Source organism: Mus pahari, chromosome 6 (assembly GCF_900095145.1).
Source record: "Mus pahari chromosome 6, PAHARI_EIJ_v1.1, whole genome shotgun sequence".
Lineage (NCBI taxonomy): Eukaryota > Metazoa > Chordata > Mammalia > Rodentia > Muridae > Mus > Mus pahari.
This window is the reverse complement of record NC_034595.1, coordinates 105,910,634-105,928,317: the sequence shown is the minus strand read 5'-3', so window position 1 is coordinate 105,928,317 and position 17,684 is coordinate 105,910,634. Positions and strand designations below refer to the sequence as shown.

Sequence of the window (17,684 nt, the reverse complement as noted above, 5' to 3'; positions counted from 1 at the left end):
GCTGCTGAGAAGCCTAACTTGGCAAGGAGGTGCCAAGATGGTCTATGACACCCTCGGGGGACCTGGTAAAGCAGGAAGGGGCTCTGTGGGAAGCCAGGGGCTGGTCAGAGAGTCAGAGAGGAGCCAGGACTTTACTTGCATCTCCTACCCTGGTCCTCTCTCCAGGCCCGAATGGTGGTTTCCAAGACAGCAGCACCAAGCCCCATCCCACTCTGACCCAGAAACACTTCTCCTGAAGGGAGCTAAGGGATGATACTCCTATCCAGCTCTTGGGGCTGGGCTATTACCTTTTTCCCCTGGTTATGGGACTTTCAGCGCTATGCATGTGCTCTCTGATATCTGGGTCCCGGGGAGAGGTGATCTAGACCCTCTTCAAGCACCTGGGGGCGGAGAGCAATGACCTCCCCGCTCAGCTTTTTGCTTTGGCTGCGTGGAGCAGCCTCGAGATGTGAGAAGTGCTCTCGGCCCCGCCCCCTCCTGGTCCGAGGCTCCGGCCACGCAGAGGCGAGGGGGGAGGCTGCGGGTGCATCTTTGCAGAAAGAGTACTTTGGTTGCGGCGGGCGCGGGGCGGGTGCTGGCTCCGCTGTCCTCTCCGCTCCCAGTCTCTGCACGTTGCGCTTGCCCGCGGTTCCACGTCGCGCCCCGCTCTATGCGCAGCGCAGCCGGGGGCCCCCGGCCCCCTCCCAGAGCGGGGCGGGCAGGGGGTGTGGTGCGGGCGGCACGAGTGACAGCGCGCTCCTCGCGCGGCGCCTCCACGGGGCTCAGTGTCACAGCGCCGAACGCGCTGCGCGCACAGTCCGCCGCGGGCCGCCAGCCCTGGCGAAGCGATGTCCTCGGAGCCTTAGCCTCAGAGCCAGGCCACTGACAACCCGAGTCCGCGCCCTCGTGGCCACCTCGCTGCTGTCAACGCGGAGACAATGGACGCGGGAGCCGCCCCGCAGAAGCACAGTAGGTGCCGCTCCTGTTGCTGCAGACGCAGGGCTGGGGCGGGTAGACGCGCGGGGGCGCCGCTGCTCCTGGCCCGGGTCGGGGCTGTGCTCAGGGAGGGGGCACTTGCGGTTCCAGAGCCGCATGCGGGGGCCCAACTGCTTCTCTTAGCCCTTTGGGCACGGGTGCGCATGTGGAATCGCAGCAGGACAGGCAGAGAGGTCCAAGGCTCTCTTGGTGGCCTCAGGTACTGGATGAGGGATCCAAGAGCCACCCCCTGCAAACTTTCCTCCCCAGGTTTCAGGATGTCTTCCTGGGTCTGTAATTCTGTGTGGAGACTGACCCCTGCTGGGGTGGGGGTGGGGATGCCCCTACTTCGGTGGTGCAGCAGAACCACTGCCACATGAGTCGAGTTGGCCAGAAGTGCTGGGTGGACAGCTGCAGCGCAGTGAACACATCACACACATCTGCCTGAGCTGGGCTGGGATGCACCTGCCCAGCCCCCAGCCTTGGACACGGTGGGGTCAGGTGGGAACCACCAGGCACTGTAGGGTGTTGTTGGGGAAGAGTTCAACTATCCACCATGAGAGGTGGTTCCTGGGGTCCTGGGCCTCTAAGCCCTTTTGGGACATCCTGTAGGGGATGGGGTACTATGGAACTATCAAATGGGAGATGCCAAAGAAACAGGAGGCCTCCCCCTGCCCTCCCCTGCCCTCTCCTGCCCTCCCCTGCCCTCTCCTGCCCTCTCCTGCCCTCCTCTGCCTTCCTCTTCTTTCTCTCTCCTCTTCTTCCTTCATTTCCAGTCCCTCTCTATGCTGGCTGGTGACAGTTGACGCATATGAAATGATCATAGGCTCCATACCAAATCAGGCCTTTCTCCCATGATCTTCTTGATGCCTTACCAGTGTGCCTCCTGGCTCCCTAATGCCCTGGATTCCAGAGTAATGCCTAGCTATTCTCATGCCTGACCCACAGTACCCAAAGGACCAATCTAGGGGTGGCCACTGGTGTCCTGCCAGGATCCCTGAACAAAGTCCCAACTTAAGAGCTGCAGAGGGGAGTCTGGGTACCGTGGGCAGCAGGGGGTCAGAGGTCAAGCCTGCTTTCTGTGCTGTTAGTGGGTGAGAAGCTGACCTGTATATCCTTCCCTTCCCCAGGCCCCGGTTACCCCAACGCATTACCTCTGCACCCATTCCACAGCCACACTCTGCAAGTCCCCATGGGAAGGACTGGATTTTAGCTAGAACGAGAGAGACTGAGAGAGACTCTCGAGGCAGCTAGTGTTGCCATCAACTTACCTGGGGACTCCCTAAGGCCCAGCCTTTCAGGGTCCTTGTCCAGTGTAAGACAGCTGACCCCTCACACTCTTGGGACAGGAGAGGTTGGTGTTGGCCAAGAGTGGCTGGACGGAGTGCGCCATTTGGAGCTCCAGGGGTTGGGTTGGTAGCTTTGACGCCCTGCAATTTTGCCCACCTAGGAGGTCCGGTAAGCCTGAGACAGAGGCAGGCCTGCTCTCTGTCACCCTCTGTAGGACTGGTACATTGCCATTAGGTAACAGCCAGGTGTGGGGTCCAGAGAGTGTTCAGTAGTTAGGGTGGGTTCTCCACTGGGGAACTAGGTAGGAATTCTTCTTACCTGCTGCTTAGGCTAGGCCTGAGGGTCCTGGGATCCCTGCAGGTCTTGCTATTTACAAGTGAGAGAGCCTTCTTGTAGGCCCTCTGAGGGATAGGAAGCCCTGGTGCCTGGGGTTCTCAGCACCACCACCCGTAGTTCGGGTTACATAATCCCCCACCCCACACATGGCTTGCTGTAATCGGCAGCAGCCAGGTTCGACAATATGAGTTGTAATTGGATTTTAATTTTTAATGCCTGCAATAGATGAAGAGCTACGGGTCAATTTGTATAGACTCAGTTACTCTGCACCTAACAGGACTACTTCATTATCTGCCAAGCATGGCACCCACCCTGCCTCCTGCTCCTGGGAGGGAGGGGTAGTGAGCCTAGCCCAGAGGCTTGTGCCAGTAACCTGAAGGCTGCCTGCCACCTGCTGCAGCAGAGGAGCTGCGGAGGGAATGGGCCGCCTCCCGTACCTCAGAGTGGGCTGGAGACCAGTGCTGCCTACCTCCTGTACCACTGTAGCTCCCAGTGTAGCTTCCTGGGCTCTGTCTGCCCTTGGCTGCCGGGAAAGGGGTTGTCCTCTAGGGCCCAGGCATCAATATGTCCAGCCAAAACTGCAGCTGCCATCTCTTGACCAGGACTCTTGACCCCAAGATCCGTAGGCACAGGTGGCTGTGGAGCCTCTGGACTCCCCAGTCACCCTGAGCTGTGGATGGGGAAGGGAACCAGGACTGCATGCAGTAGGTCTCCCAGGTGCTAGAGATGGGGAGCCACGGGGCAGAGGGCACATGGCCTCCACACAGACTGAGCCTTGAATAAGAAGCACAGCCCTTTTCCAGCGGTTCCTCCCACCTCCCCAGCTGGAGGGGTCCCAGGGCGAGGCGCTCATCTGCGACCGCCCTTTAGATTATTCTTAGGTCTGTTGTATAACAGGCAGCATCGCAGGCAGACGGAGGAAGGGCTCCTGGAGACGTCTCCAGTGGCAGCAGCTAGCCAGCCGGGAGTGAGCTTTTGTCCTTTCTGCCCGCCCAACACAAAGGGACAAAGGAGGCGTGTTCTGCCACCCAGTCCTGCCAAGGGCTGGCCATGCTGGGCAGTGGAGAGGGATTCAGAGTTGTGGGGTTTCAGTGCCCCTTGACCTCCCAGAGTTCTCTGGGTTGAGGGTGAACCTGACTAGGAGCTTTCCCAGACTCCTGCTTCTGTAGCCTTATGTACAGATGTGTGTGTCTGTGTATATGCATGTGTGTGTCTGTGTCTGTGTGTGTGTGCGTGTGTCTGTCTCTCTGTGTGTCTGTGTATGTGTGTGTATCTCTGTATGTGTGTGTGTGTCTGTCTATGTGTGTGTGTCTGTGTATGTGTGTCTATGTATATGTCTGTGCATGGGTGTCTGTGTGTGTGTGTGTGTATGTCTGTGTGTCTCTGTGTGTGGATGTCTGTGTGTGTGTGTGTGTGTGTATCTCTGTGTGTCTCATCTGTGTGTGTGCCTATACCCTCCTCCCAGGGCCGTGCTGGAGCGGGAGTCTGAGGAGGGAGCAGCAGTGCCCACCGTGGCACAGAGCTTCCCACCCCTTGCTCCTCTCTTCCTTCCCCATCTGTTCTGTTCTCCTTGCAGCTTTCAAGCTCAATTCTGGGGTCTCCACCCCAACACATTGGAGCCGGCTCCCCACACCTGGTTTCTGAGCTCCTGCTGGGTATCAGATCCCAGCGGGCAGGGCATGCCAGGAGGAGTCATATCTTGTGACAAATAAGAGGGGCTTTGGAGAGACTGGCCGGCAGATTAGACCATGGAGCAGATGCTTCACGCCATCAGAGACTGCTGGAGAGGGCCCCATAGATCCCAGTTCATCTGCATCCTGTGGGCTTATGGCCTGCATTACCTCATCTTTCCTCTTTGCTAGATCCTCTGGGATGCATGCACATACATGGATACACACGCATACATGAGTATGTACATCTAACCTACACACGCATGCGTAATCTACACAGGTATACAGACCTACTTCCAAGGCAGAGCTACCCTGTCTGCCTTGGGAAGAAGTGAACTGGATTTTGTTTTGTTTTGCTTTGCTTTGTTTTGTTTTAAATCAAGACAGGTTATTACTCTGTAGCTCAGGCTAGCCTCGAACTCCAGTCTTCCTGCCTCAGCCTCCCAAGTGCAGGGTTTGCAGGCATGTGCCACCACACATGCTGGCTCTATCTGGCTGACGTTCTTTTTTTTTTTTTTTTTTTTTTTTTAAGATTTATTTATTGTTATATGTAAGTACACTGTAGCTGTCTTCAGACAGACCAGAAAAGGATGTCAGATCTTATTACAGATGGTTGTGAGCCACCATGTGGTTGCTGGGATTTGAATTCAGGACCTTTGGAAGAACAGTCAGTGCTCTTAACTTCTGAGCCATCTCACCAGCCCCTGGCTGACATTCTTGAGACCTGTTTTCTTTCCCAAGACCTTGGCTGTGTGTAAAGGGTATGAGAGAAGGAAGCTGGGCAAGGGCTATAGCTCCAGGCTGCTGAGCTGTTCATGACCCACGATCATGACTGATTTGCTGACCCTGGAGAGCCTAGAACGCATGGGAACTCTGGGGGATGGTGAAGGGCAGGCTTCCGAGATGTTTCTTTGTTTGCTTAGGGAGGGCCCAGCTCCACCTGAGATCCATACCTCCAGCCTAGCCTCTTCTCTTATCATGGAGCAGCCCAGATCCGGACTGGGGTCACTTGCAGACCTGGCCCTTCCCTGGGCATCACCACACCTGATAGTTGCTCTGTCCTGTGAGTGTTCTCCAGAGCTGACACAGAAGTGTTCAGAGGCGACTCTAAGGACATATGTGCAGCCCATAGAACCTTGGAGTTCTGTGGATGGGGGTGGGGGATCAGTGCTCTTTACACAGATCACTCTAACAGGCTATGAGAGTCAGACGGGTCACTTAACCATCTGTGAGTCCCTTTGTCTTCTGCAAAAGCGCATCTGCAGTTACCTGCTCCAGTGCGACTGCAAGTACTACTTGGACCACTTAGTGAAACACATGGCTCTGTGTTAGACTAGGGCAGTCTCGGGGACCTGTGGTCACTGGGACCCCCCCTTCTCTTCTCTTTATGACAGCTATCCTGTACTCTCCTCCCCTGGACTCCCTGTTGTCCATCCTAGCATGAGGGTTATTATCTAGGTTGCAGGAACAAACTGCTACACACCGATGACGTCTCCCAGCGATGCGCCCTCTCATGGACCCAGGGACATAGGTCTGACACATTAAGTGTAGGTGGGGTCATGCTCCTTCTGAAGGCTCTGTGGGAAGGTTCTATCTGTTATCTCCTGGTCTTGGTCTTCTATGGCACCCAAGGCTTACATCTCTATCACCGCTCTCTTCTGTGGCCTCTGCTTTCTGCCTTGCCTGCTCTGTCTCCTGAACCTTCCCCTTCTGAGGCTCATTGCTTCCGGTGGGCAGTGCTCCCCATACACAGGCCGCTCTACACAGGAGATGCCACGGCCAAGGCTCCCGAGCCTCTTGCCCTGACCTACCTTACCTGCCCCCTGGTGTCCCCCAGAACTCCATTCTTTCTGCCTTCGACATGTGAACAGGAGCCTATCGTTGGGCCAGGATGGCCGCTGATACCCTTGGCCTCTCCGAGTAGCTGTGTAGATGCTCAGGACCCTGAGGATCCCAAGCTTAGTCCCATTTGCAGAGATGCTTTCTGAATGCAGCCGTGCTTGTTTGTTTGTGGTCCTTCTGCCCACCTCAATGGTCACGTCGTCTACCCTGGTATGCCCCTGCCTCAGCACTGCTGAGCCAGAATCAGGGTACAGATCTCCCGATGCTGAGTCCCACAGTCCCAGGACAGGACCGGTACAGAATGGCACATGCCGATGGTATAAAGCTGGGGGAGTCCTCTCCACCCTCATCTCATCCCCGATTGGGCTGCCACTGCCTTCAGAGGCTGTGAGAGCAAGTGAGAGGGGCTGAGCTCTCCTGAATGTTATTGTTCTCAGGCCTCCGATCGATCAACGTCTACATTGACAGACAGGTTCAGGGACTACTTGGCCTCAGGCTGAGCAGCTACTGCAGAATCCATCCCTGTGGAAGTAGTGTAGGTGCAGTGGGCCAGAGGCCAGGTATACACATGGTCTCTGTTGTTCCTGGGCAAAGTCATGCAAGCTGGGTAGTAAGTAGCTTTTCCAGGAAGATGGGATGGGACCAGCAGGAACCTCAAACCCAAGACTGGACCAACAGGGTGGATCTCAGTAATCTGAGCCTTGGTGCCATCTCTTGTGTAGTGGACTCCGACGGACATAACTGCCCACACCGTGGTCCTTGAGTGTGGGAGAGGGCAGTGGCTGAAGAACTTGAGCCTCCTACCTGTCTTGCCCCACCCCTGATCCTTGATGCTCCCCCAAACTCAAATCTTTCCTGTGTGGCCTTAGATAGCTGATGAGCAGCTGCAGTCTCCCTCGATCCGTGAACACGTGGATAGGAGAGTGGTGTCGACCCGGATGGATGCTGGTATACTGGACCCCGGTCCCCTTGAGCCCAGCCCTAATGTCCTGCCACTGACTGGGAGGAGTGGGGTAGTTGCTTTGCACACAATGTCTCAGCAGCTCCACTGGGCCTTTCTGAAATGCTCCAGAAAGCCGGTGGCACCTGCCCAGCTCAGCTGTGTCCCCGAAGTTTGTCCAGGTAGACCGGCTGGAGCCGAGATGGTTCCTCTGGTGGCTTCCCATTGTGACTGATGCTGGAGGAGGGGGTGGATTCAGTCTGCAGTGGTGGCCTGAGTTTCAAGTTCTTCCTGAGATTTTTTCAAGTGGTTCTCTCCCTTGCTGGTGGCCCTCCCTTGTGGGGCAACAGTCCTCTGGGCTCCTAATTAACAGATCATAAAATGTTCCACTTTCCTGAAGCTCTGATCCACTGGTGCACACAGTCAAGATGCAGAGCAGACATGAAAGGGGCCGACTACCAAGTTGATCCCCCTGGTGTCTCTTCTTGCTTCAGAATCCCTAGATTTACCATCCTGCTCCTCTCTCAGACTCTCTCAGGCCCACTGGGTCTTCTGAGACCAAGTTCAAGGTCCAGAGCTGCCAGCCTGGGCTCAAGTTGTCTGCCACTGCCTGCCATTCTCCAAACTGGGGATTCGTAAGCAAAGCCTTCAGTAACCGGCTCCTTTGACAGAGTAGGTGCAGGGACACATTGCCTCCCTAGGCCTTTCCAAGTGGTTTTGACAGGCCCCTGGGGCTCCTCAGTGTTTTTAAGGAGGCACAGGCTGGACCTGTCTTCCTCTGGGAAGCCTGATTCCAGCAGTGCTCCGGGCTACAGCTGCCTCTTACTTGCCAGGAAACAAGGAAAGTGCAGGCTAGCCTTCCCCAGGGCCGGCTCTTACTGGAGGGACCAGTTGCCCAAGACTCATCTGTAAAGGAACGGATGGTGCTGTCTGTGAGGGGGGATTAGTTGGCTATAGAGGAGGTGAAGGACCTGTTAGAAGACGCAAGTCCTGCCAGTTCTGCGTTTCCTGGTTCCGGGGAGGAGAAATTAGCTCCGAAAAGACAGCCTTCACTTGAGCCTTCCCTCTGAGGCCTGCTGCTTGGATATTTATCGTATAATACTATCAACCCCCTGGCCCCTGTCCTGGGATAGACTTTGGTCAACTTAATGTTGCCAAGGTGCCAAGACACCATCCAACTGCCTCCGTCCTGCCCAGATGACAAGCTGCTGGGAGATGTGCTCTAGGTCCTCCCTAAGGGAATCCTGTCTGTCTGTGCCTTGTCCACCCGACTCAGGGATATGCACCCTCCTCCTCCAGGGGTAAGACTTTCAGAGACAGGTGAAACATTGCAGCCAAGAACACGGCTAATGAAGATGGATCCAAGGGCTGTGCCAATCCATGCAGTCCCTCGGGAAACCTGGTTAGCTCCCAGCAGCTGGAGGTGACTTCCATAGACCCCTGCTTTCAGAGAGGGGGGCTCTTCTTCCTGCTCCTTCTTCGCTTTCCCAGCCCCAAGAAGTCCCTGCCATTTGATCCCACCTCATCTCTGGAGCTCACAGCCCTGCAAAGGGATGCAGCCTAAATGTGGTGTGGACCATCCCAGAATCCCAAACCCATGGCAGTCCTTGTCGATGCCAGCAGCCCTTCCGAGGGGCGAGGGGGGTGGGCTTTATCTCCCAGAGTCCCACGAGGGGGGGGGGCTGGGGCGGCTGGACCACGATGTGCTCCTGGCCTCATCTTGGCTGATGATTCAGCCTCAAACTGCAGGGGAGGCACAGCCACGGTCCGCATGCTGGTGCGGAAGTGTCTGTTCATATTAAAAAAACACACACATTCTGAGCCCGGGATCTTTGTCATCTTCAGAAATGCCATGCCTGTTAAGTGAGGGCTGTGTTCTGCCACAGGCTGATGGGGTGGGAGATGAACAGAGCCTGCCGCCCAGCCTGGGCACCCAGCCTGGCAGCTCACCTGCTCTGTGGCAATCCCCTCACACAGTGGAAAATAAAGGGGATGCCTCCCCTAGGCTCCTGGTTTTCTGGTTGAGTGGAGGTGGGGGGTGGGAGTGGGGGGACAGCCCTCACTCTGCTGTCCTTCAAAATCACGAGGAGCCTCACACTTGTTCAAGCTTACAGAAAGAAAAGGCTGGGGGTTGGTTGGGGGGGGAGAGGGAGTCAAGCTGTGGACCCTCAGGGAACAGGCCAGAGTCTCCCTGGGAGCTGGGGGGGGGGCAGTCCCTCCACTGTGCCTTGCCCAGTGGGTGAGCAGTGCCTCTGGAGAAGTATCTCACCTCATTTCAAAGGCTGCAGCTGTTGTCTTGGAGTGAGCCAGTGGGAAAGGGCTGTGTGGTGGAGACTTGGAGCCCTTGATCCTGCCTCTTCCTGCCTGGCCCACCCTGCCTGCCCCCTGCTCCCACAAGATCTTTAGGAGTGGTACTGTGAGCAGGTAGGAGGGGGGATGGAGGGTGGGGGGATGGGGGTGGGGTGGGGTGGGGGAGGGGCTGTAGCCTGAGATTGGGGCTAAGATTAAAGCTAGAGAGGCTAAGACTGGGACTGGAGTCTGGGCTATTACAGAAGGCTAGGCTAGGGCAGCCAGCTAGGTCAGGTCTCCACTTGCTACTCTGAGAGGTGTAGGACAGCCACAGGCAAGCTTCGGGAGATGCTTCAGTGATTCATAGGGACAAAAAAACCCATTGGTTGGAGCTCCCCAAACTGGGGCTAGAATAAGCTTCTTGGGTGGTGACTGACCCATCCAACGCCTGCTAGTCCGTATTGGTTTTGGGAGGGAGGGTCCTCAAGGACCCTCCCTCAGCCTCCTGGGTTCCTCAGATGGTTTTTCTGTGGCCCCAGCCTTGTTCATAGCAATACACAGCAAAAACTGTTCTTTGCCCAGCCAGGAGTTCCACAGAGCCCTGAGAGGGGCTTCCCTCAGGGGGGCCTGTCTGAGCTGTGCTGCCCAAGGGCAGAGCCAGGAAGATCGTCACCCCACCCCCTTCCCTTAGATCGCAGCTGAGTGAGTGCTTCATAGCTGACCAGTCCACCCTGCCTCCTCTGGTCAGGCCCACCCCCACCTCACAGTATGACGGCATTCTCCTGCTGGTCTCTGTTCCTGAGAGGCAGCTGAGACAATCTGTCAAAGCAAAGTATGACAGGAACACCCCTACACCTCACAGCACCAGAGCTCTCTCTTCTCAGGGCCATGATCTGGGGCCACCACACCCCCCTGATGGCATACCCCTTCCTCACGCAGCACAGGAGACAGAGACACTTGTACATATGTGTTTACAGCTGGTCCTGTCTTGACCCCCATCTTGATGATGAGAAACTTGAAATGGGAGGGAGAAGGACTCGCTGGGGTCTCAAACCGCTTGTGGAAGGTTGGACAAGGTTATCCGTGTGGAAGAGGCGCTTCCTATGCACTTCCCTTTGTGCCTAGGAGCACTGTGGGGGTTGGGCATGCTGAAAAGCAAGAGATTCTGTCAAGGATGCCTTCCCACAGTGTCAACACCAGCCCCTGAGGAAGGGCATGGATCTCCTTCCTCTACCGCCTCTTCTGTCTGCTCCTCTGTCCCAGAGCTCCATTCTTCAAGTGGAGAAGAGCCACACACAGCTTCTCGGTCTTGCTGTCCTTTCTCCAGGGACCTTGAAGTGCTTGGTAGCCCTTGGCCACCGTGTCTCTCTGCGGCAGACTCTATCAGTGGACCCATCTGTTACAGTTCAGTTAAGGCCAAGGGGTCCTCACTTAGGACTATGTCCCCTGCACACCCCATGTTGGGGTGCATGGCTGTGACTTCTGGTGTTTCAAGATTGTGGCGAAGAGCAGGGCCATGGCTGCTGTGAAGCCCTTGTTACATTCTCCAGGTTTGAGCAGAGTCTGGGGTTACCTGAGCCTGCAGCAGGAGGGCCGTCAGCTGCGCCGCGTGATCAGGGGCTCAAAGGCCGAGCCTCAGAGCCTCACGCACTGCCACTGAGGCTGCAGGTCCGACGAGACACCCTGCCATGAAGCCTATCTGCCAGTTTCTGAGCAACAGTTTTCAGGTCAGGCCTGTGGCTCACTTCTCCAAGGGGTGGGGCTGTGGCTAGTCACAGCAGAATTTCAGAGCAGCAGAGGTAGCTGTGGCCTGGGAAGGTGAGGGGCAAGTGTTAATTGTCTGTTGGCATAGGGCCCTTTGGCCTCAGTGGGGCAGGAGCAATTCTGGAAGGTCAGCCTTTCCAAAGGCTGTGCTAACAGGCCTGCGTGGTCCACTCATGTCCGTTAGCCCTCGCTTTACAGTCCTCACAGACCAGCAATTCCTCTGGCTGGTGCCCTCCATGGGTTTTGGAGACTTGGTGAACAACGATAGACCTGATGGCCAGTCTAGGTGTCCTGTTATTGGATGGCCACTGCCACTGTGGAAGGAGCTGTCTTGGCTATAGAACCCCGCTCCAGGCCCAGCCAAACATGGCTTTCCTCTTTAGCTGCTGTCAGAAGCCAGCTCTGCTGGGCCGTTCCTTTTTTTTTCAAAAGTTATTCCCTTTCCTGGTTTCCCCTCTGAAAACCCCCTATCCCATTCCCCTCCCCTTTGCTCTCCAACCCACCCACTCCTGCTTCCCTGTCCTGGCATCGTTCCTTCTTATCTTTCAGGGGTATGAATGGACGCAGCAGGAGACTCAGACTCTGGGCCTGACCCTCTCTCCCATTTGTTAGACTGGCATCCAGGATCCCCCAGTGGCCACACAGAGAGCCCTGTGACCCATATAAGGCCCCTAGGGGGACAACTGTGTTATTCCCACCCCCCTCTCAGGCACTTATGCAAAAGGTAGCTGGGTGGCCTCCCGTGGTGTGGTGTGGGAGCCCTCTGGAGCTGGTTGTAAAGGGTCACAGCCACAGACTATCAATTTTCTCAGGGCTGAGGCAGCACACCTTGAGTGGACACCCCCCTCCCCATTACTGGGGAGGGATGGTCTGATGATTAACCCTGAGCTTTCCTGATAGGGCCCTGCTGGGCCTTGCTCCCTTGCAGAGTCAGGGGGATGGGTCTAATGAGTTTCCCCAGCAGCTCCCAGGGGTCAGGAGAAACGAATGGGCTTGTCACTTGCAGGCCACTAAGATGGCCCAGTCTCCTCAGCATCTTGACTCTTGCTCAGTAATTCTAGGCAGAGGCACATCTTTGAAGATCACCGGCCTGTCCCTGAGCCAGATTTGGATCTGTGCTTATTGGCAATGTTGGTGTGACAGAGTGACTTTAGGCTCCTGGGAGCTATATGTCCTTGTGATGAATAGGGAGTGTGCTCTGAGAGCCTGCTCTCCAGGCTGGAGTGTACCGCTATGTGGATTTCAAACGGGGAAACCGAGGGCAAGAGAGGGAGGTCGTACATCCATCGGTTCCTTTCCACAGTCCCTGTGGGACAGACTGCTTTCCCTCCTACTATTCACGACTGTGTACCAGCACTGTGTGCAGCACCCCTGGAGCCAGCCTGCCCAGCTCCTCATGGTGTAGGAGCTAAGGAATACCTGCTGGCAGCCTGATGCCTGAGAACCCATCAGCCGATTGGTCTCTGCCTCCAGCTCCAAGAGTGGAGGTGCAGGGATGTATCTCTTGGCCTGAGAGCAGCCTAGAGCTGGCATCTCCTTTGACACACTGCTCCATGTTGGGTGTATAGGGCTGAGTGCCCTTAGGTGAGGGGGTTCTGGTCAGGAGTCTCTGGGACAGCAGGAGTGAAGAATATGGTCCCCCTTTTTCCCTCTCTCCCTCCACCTCTCTCTCTCCCTCCACCTCTCTCCCTCCACAGCATCCCTTCCTCCCTCTACCTCTCTCCCTCCATCCCTTCCTCCTTCCCTCCATCCCTCCATTCCTCCCTACCCCCCATGTCCCTAGCCTCACCCTGCATACCTGTTGAACAGGGCCTGTGGGTGGAGGCAAACATCCTCGCAGGCAGCTCTCACGCACACGCCCGTGTTTGTGTGTGTTTCAGTGTATTTTTAAAAGCGACTTGCAGCTGTGTTTGAGTCAGTCCCATTCTCCCCTCGAGCTCTGCAGGCTGCACACTGGGGTGTTATTTTGGGCTTGGTATTATTGGGAATTATTATATTCCGTTAGGAAGGAGACAATGCGCCTAGGGGATCATCAGGCTGGGAAGCGGGGACTTGATGGGAGTTAGGAAGTGGAATCGGCGTGAATCCACCCATATCCCTCCTGGTCATCAGAACCGGGATTTTATGTCTGCATTCGGTCCCACCTCAGCCGCCTCTTGCGGGGTTTACTCTGGTTTGAGGCACCCCTCACTGCCACCAGATGACAGAGGAGCAGAGGGGGGAATTGCCAGACTTCCCTCTTCAGAAGAATCTGGAGGCTGGCCCCTTCTAAAGGATACTCCCAGCCACCCAGCAAGGCCTGAGCTACCTCATCCACTGCCAGGCTGCAAGCACACCACTCCTGGTGGCTATCTTCTGTGTGACCCCGGTAGGATCGAAGGACAGGCTTCTGCCTCAGGAGGAAACTCCGGACGGGGGCAGGGCACGAAAGCACTGCACTGTGGCTGGTATCTCCATACCATGTTCTCTGCCGTGGGTTCCTGCGTCTCCTCAAAAAACCTAAATTACCCCTGCAGTCAGCTGAGCCTTAAAAAGCTGCAGGCGTGACTCAGACGTCACTGCTGCCTCTGCCCCAGGAACACATGAGGTCACAGAGGTGGTTCCTCCTGGCAGCTCAAGCCAAACTGAGCTGTGGACCTTAGATGACACTTGACCCCCTCAGGTCAAAGGGCAAAATGGGCAAGGTGATGGAGCAGAGTGGATGCCTAGACACTATATATTTTTACCATGGCTAGTGACCTCAAACAAAACTCCATCTGGACCTCCATCTCTCCCTCTGAAAACAGAGAGCTAGGCTCTGAATGGGGCACAGGTCGGAGTCTTGGTGTAGGGCTAGCCCCCATGGTGAGTATAACAATCCTCCCGCCCTTCCCAGGGAAAGAAAAGAGGCTACTACGAGAGACCCTCCCTTGGAAGAGACCTCTGTGTCTTGACTCCAGAGCTACGAGGGTGGCTGAACCTCTCCCATAGTCCTCGGTCTGGCTTTTGGTGCAGCCGGAGTTCCAGACTTTTGCTTCCTTTCTTAGAGGACAGAGCTGTCCTTAAAGCCTGCCTGGTACATCCAAGCCTCAGGCATTGAGCTGTGGCTGCAAGGCCTTAGGGGTCCTGCTAGGGTCTAGTGTCATCTGGGATCAGACGTTCCCAGGGCGACCAGGGAGCCAGGCTGGGCTGGTTGCTGCCTTCTGTCCCCCTCAGGGAAGCAGCAGGCATAGGAAGGGATCTGACTCTTGCGGGCCGTCTCCCCACCCCCGCGAAGTACACTCCTCGTGGACACCCCCATTGTGTGGCACCTCCTGCTCTTCTGCTTGAGGTGGGATCAGAGAGAATGGCCCAAAAGCTTCACAAGCCACAACAGGGGATGAGCCCCTCTGCCTCAGCCACCCAGCAATGCCTTCTCTCGGTGCCCTGTTGGATCAATTCAGGCTTTCCTGCCATCCCCCCAATACTCCGGGGGCCTGTGGCAGTCAGGCAAGTGTCCCCAAAGGTGGCAGCTTTCTTAGAATGTCTAGCCATGGGGGAATGACAAGTTTACCTTGAGTGGCTGCCACAGCCAGACATCTGCAGCCTCGGGTGGAGCTGGGGTGAGAATAGTTCTGCTTCTGCCCGCGGCTGCTGGGGCTGCTGGGGCTGCTGGCCTCAGCCTTCTACTTGAATGCTCTCAGTGACTCACAGGATTTCTTTTTTCTTTCTTTCTTTTTTCTTTTTTTGCACTAAAGGAAAAAAAATAAGCATTTGCCTCTGTTGCACTGGGTGGCTGCTGGGCCCACACTATCTGTAGGTGACACAGGGCTGGGGGTACAGGGGCAAGGAGAGGGGCTGGCACCCAGGGCATGCAGGTCAAGGTCAGAGTGCCCCAGTGGGGAGTCGTTATTGGCTGTGAGTGAGTGTCTGCGGGTGTGTGGTTGGTAACAGTCATGTCTCACCCAGACCCACCACCCACACAGCAAAGGGCAAAGGATGGTATGGTTGAGGGCTCAGATCAGGGCACCAGGCCTCCCAGGAGGATGGAGCACCCTGCTGCCACCTGCTAAATACTGACCCTGGTGAGACTGAGAACAGATGTGTTTGTGGAAAACAGCAGCTTTGCCCAGACCTGTGGCTTCTGGGGAATGAGGGAAGGATCAGGTCCTATTGGCTATGAATGGTGAACACCTCAGCAGTGGTTCACAGGCCTCAAGGAAGGTGCGGGAACGTGAGCACCACCTCCCTGAGCTGTGTTCACACTCTCCCTGAGATGTGTTCACACTTCCTTCCTCATCTGTGTTCACACTCCCTCCCTGAACTGTCTGTTCACACTCCCTCCCTGAGCTGTGTACTCACACCCCCTTCTTCATCTGTGTTCACACTCTCTCCCTGAGCTGTCTGTTCATACTCCCTCCCTGAGCTGTCTGTTCACACTCCCTCCCTGAGCTGTGTTCACACTCCCTCCCTAAGCTGTGTCCTCACACCCCCTTCCTCATCTGTGTTCACACTCTCTCCNCTCCCTCCCTGAACTGTCTGTTCACACTCCCTCCCTGAGCTGTGTTCACACTCCCTCCCTAAGCTGTGTCCTCACACCCCCTTCCTCATCTGAGTTCACACTCCCTTACTGAGCTGTGTGCTCATACTCCCTTCTTGATCTGTGTTCACACCCACTTCTTGATCTATGTTCACACTTCCTTCTGCATCTCTGTTCACACTCTCTCCCTGAGCTATGTGTTCATACTCTCTCCCTGAGCTGTGTGCTCATAATCCCTCCCTAAGCTGTATTCACACTCCCTTCCTCATTTGAGTATACTCCCTTCCCGAGCTGTGTTCACCCTCCCTTCTTGATCTGTATTTATACTCCCTCCCTGAGCTGTGTACTCACACCCCCTTCTTCATCTGTGCTCACACTCTCTCCCTGAGCTGTCTGTTCATACTCCCTCCCTGAGCTGTGTTCACACTCCCTCCTGAGCTATGTGCTCACACTCCCTTCTTTTTTTTTTTTTTTTAAAAAGATTTATTTATTTTATTTATATATATGAATCTGTACTGTACAGATGGTTGTGAGCCTTCATGTGGTTGTTGGGAATTGAATTTTAGGACCTCTGCTTGCTCCGGTCAACCCTGCTTGCTCCAGTCGGTCCCACTCACTCCAGTTGGCCTCGCTCACTCTGGTTAACCCCAATCACTCAGTCAGTCCCTGTTCACTCTGGCCCAATGATTTATTTATTATAAATAGGTATACTGGAGCTGTCTTCAGATACACCAGGAGAGGGCATCAGATCTCATTACAGGTGGTTGTAAGTCACCATGTGGTTGCTAGGATTTTAACTCAGGACCTTCAGAAGAGCAGTCAGTGCTCTTACCCATTGAACCATCTTGCCAGCCCTCATACTCCCTTCTTGATTTGTGTTCACACTCCCTTTCTTATCTGTGTTCACTCTCCCTCCCTGAGCTGTACATTTGCAGATCCTCCCTCAGCTATATGTTCACACCTTTCTCAGCTGTGTGCTCACACTCCATCCCTGATCTATGTGCTCACACTCTTCCTCAGCTATGTGTTTATACTCTGTACCTGAGATATGTTCACACTCCCTTCTTCATCTGAGTTCACACTCCTTCCCTGAGCTGTGCATTCACAGATCCTTCCTCAGCTCTGTGTTCACATTTCCCCAACCTGTTTGCTTAAACTCCTTCTGTGAACTGTGTGTTCACACTCCTACCCTCAGCTGTGTGTTCATACTCTTACCCTCAGCTATGTGTTCACACTCCTATCCTCAGCTGTGTGTTCACACTCCTACACCAGCTGTGTGTTCACACTCCTATCCTCAGCTGTGTGTTCACACTCCTATCCTCAGCTGTGTGTTCACACTCCTACACCAGCTGTGTGTTCACACTCCTATCCTCAGCTGTGTGTTCACACTTCTACCCTCAGCTGTGTGTGGTCACACTCCTATCCTCAGCTATGTGTTCACACTCCTATACTCAGCTATGTGTTTACACTCATACACCAGCTGTGTGGTCACACTTCTCCTCAGCTGTTTGTTCACACTCCTTCTCTGAGCTGTGTGTTCACACTCCTATCCTCAGCTTGTGTTCACACTCCTTCCCTGAACTGTGTGTTCATACCTCCCAAGGACATTCACACTGTGTTGGTGATGGCCACAGGTTTGTTGGCAAACTCTGCTCACCTAGTAAGACAGTTCCTCTGTAGCTCTTGAAAGATCTGTAGGTTTGTTTTCTGGCAATGTGGCAAAGATTTGCCATGTGGGTCTGGATTCGGAGAGGTCATTCCACAAATAATATGAAAGAGCTGGTTGCATGTCAGGTCACATGTAGTGTGGAAACTGGCTCTGACTTCCAGGGAAGATCCAAACAGACCCTCATACCACCACGTGGACATAGCCTCTTCAAAGACGTCTCTCCAGAAACAGGTCCATGGCTAAGTTTAATTCCCTTCTCGCACTCCCAGGGTCTTTAATCTCTGCTTTCACATCACAAAGCCACTGTATAAATAAATAAGGGTGTGGGGATGGCACCGTGTATGCCAGGATATGTTGCGGGTGTGGGGATGGCACAGTGTATGCCAGGATATGTTGCGGGTGTGGGGATGGCACAGTGTATGCCAGGATATG

General features: G+C 55.1%; 1 protein-coding gene across 1 annotated transcript in view; it reads left to right on the top strand.

Moving 5' to 3' along the window:
* The first annotated feature begins 809 nt into the window (after nt 1-809).
* The window catches only part of Plch2 (phospholipase C eta 2), a 61,746-nt gene continuing 44,871 nt past the window's right edge, over nt 810-17,684 (top strand). Inside the window, exon 1 of the transcript XR_003844090.1 lies at nt 810-948. The gene's annotated coding sequence lies outside the window, so the exon portion shown is untranslated. The remainder of the gene's footprint in view (nt 949-17,684) is intronic.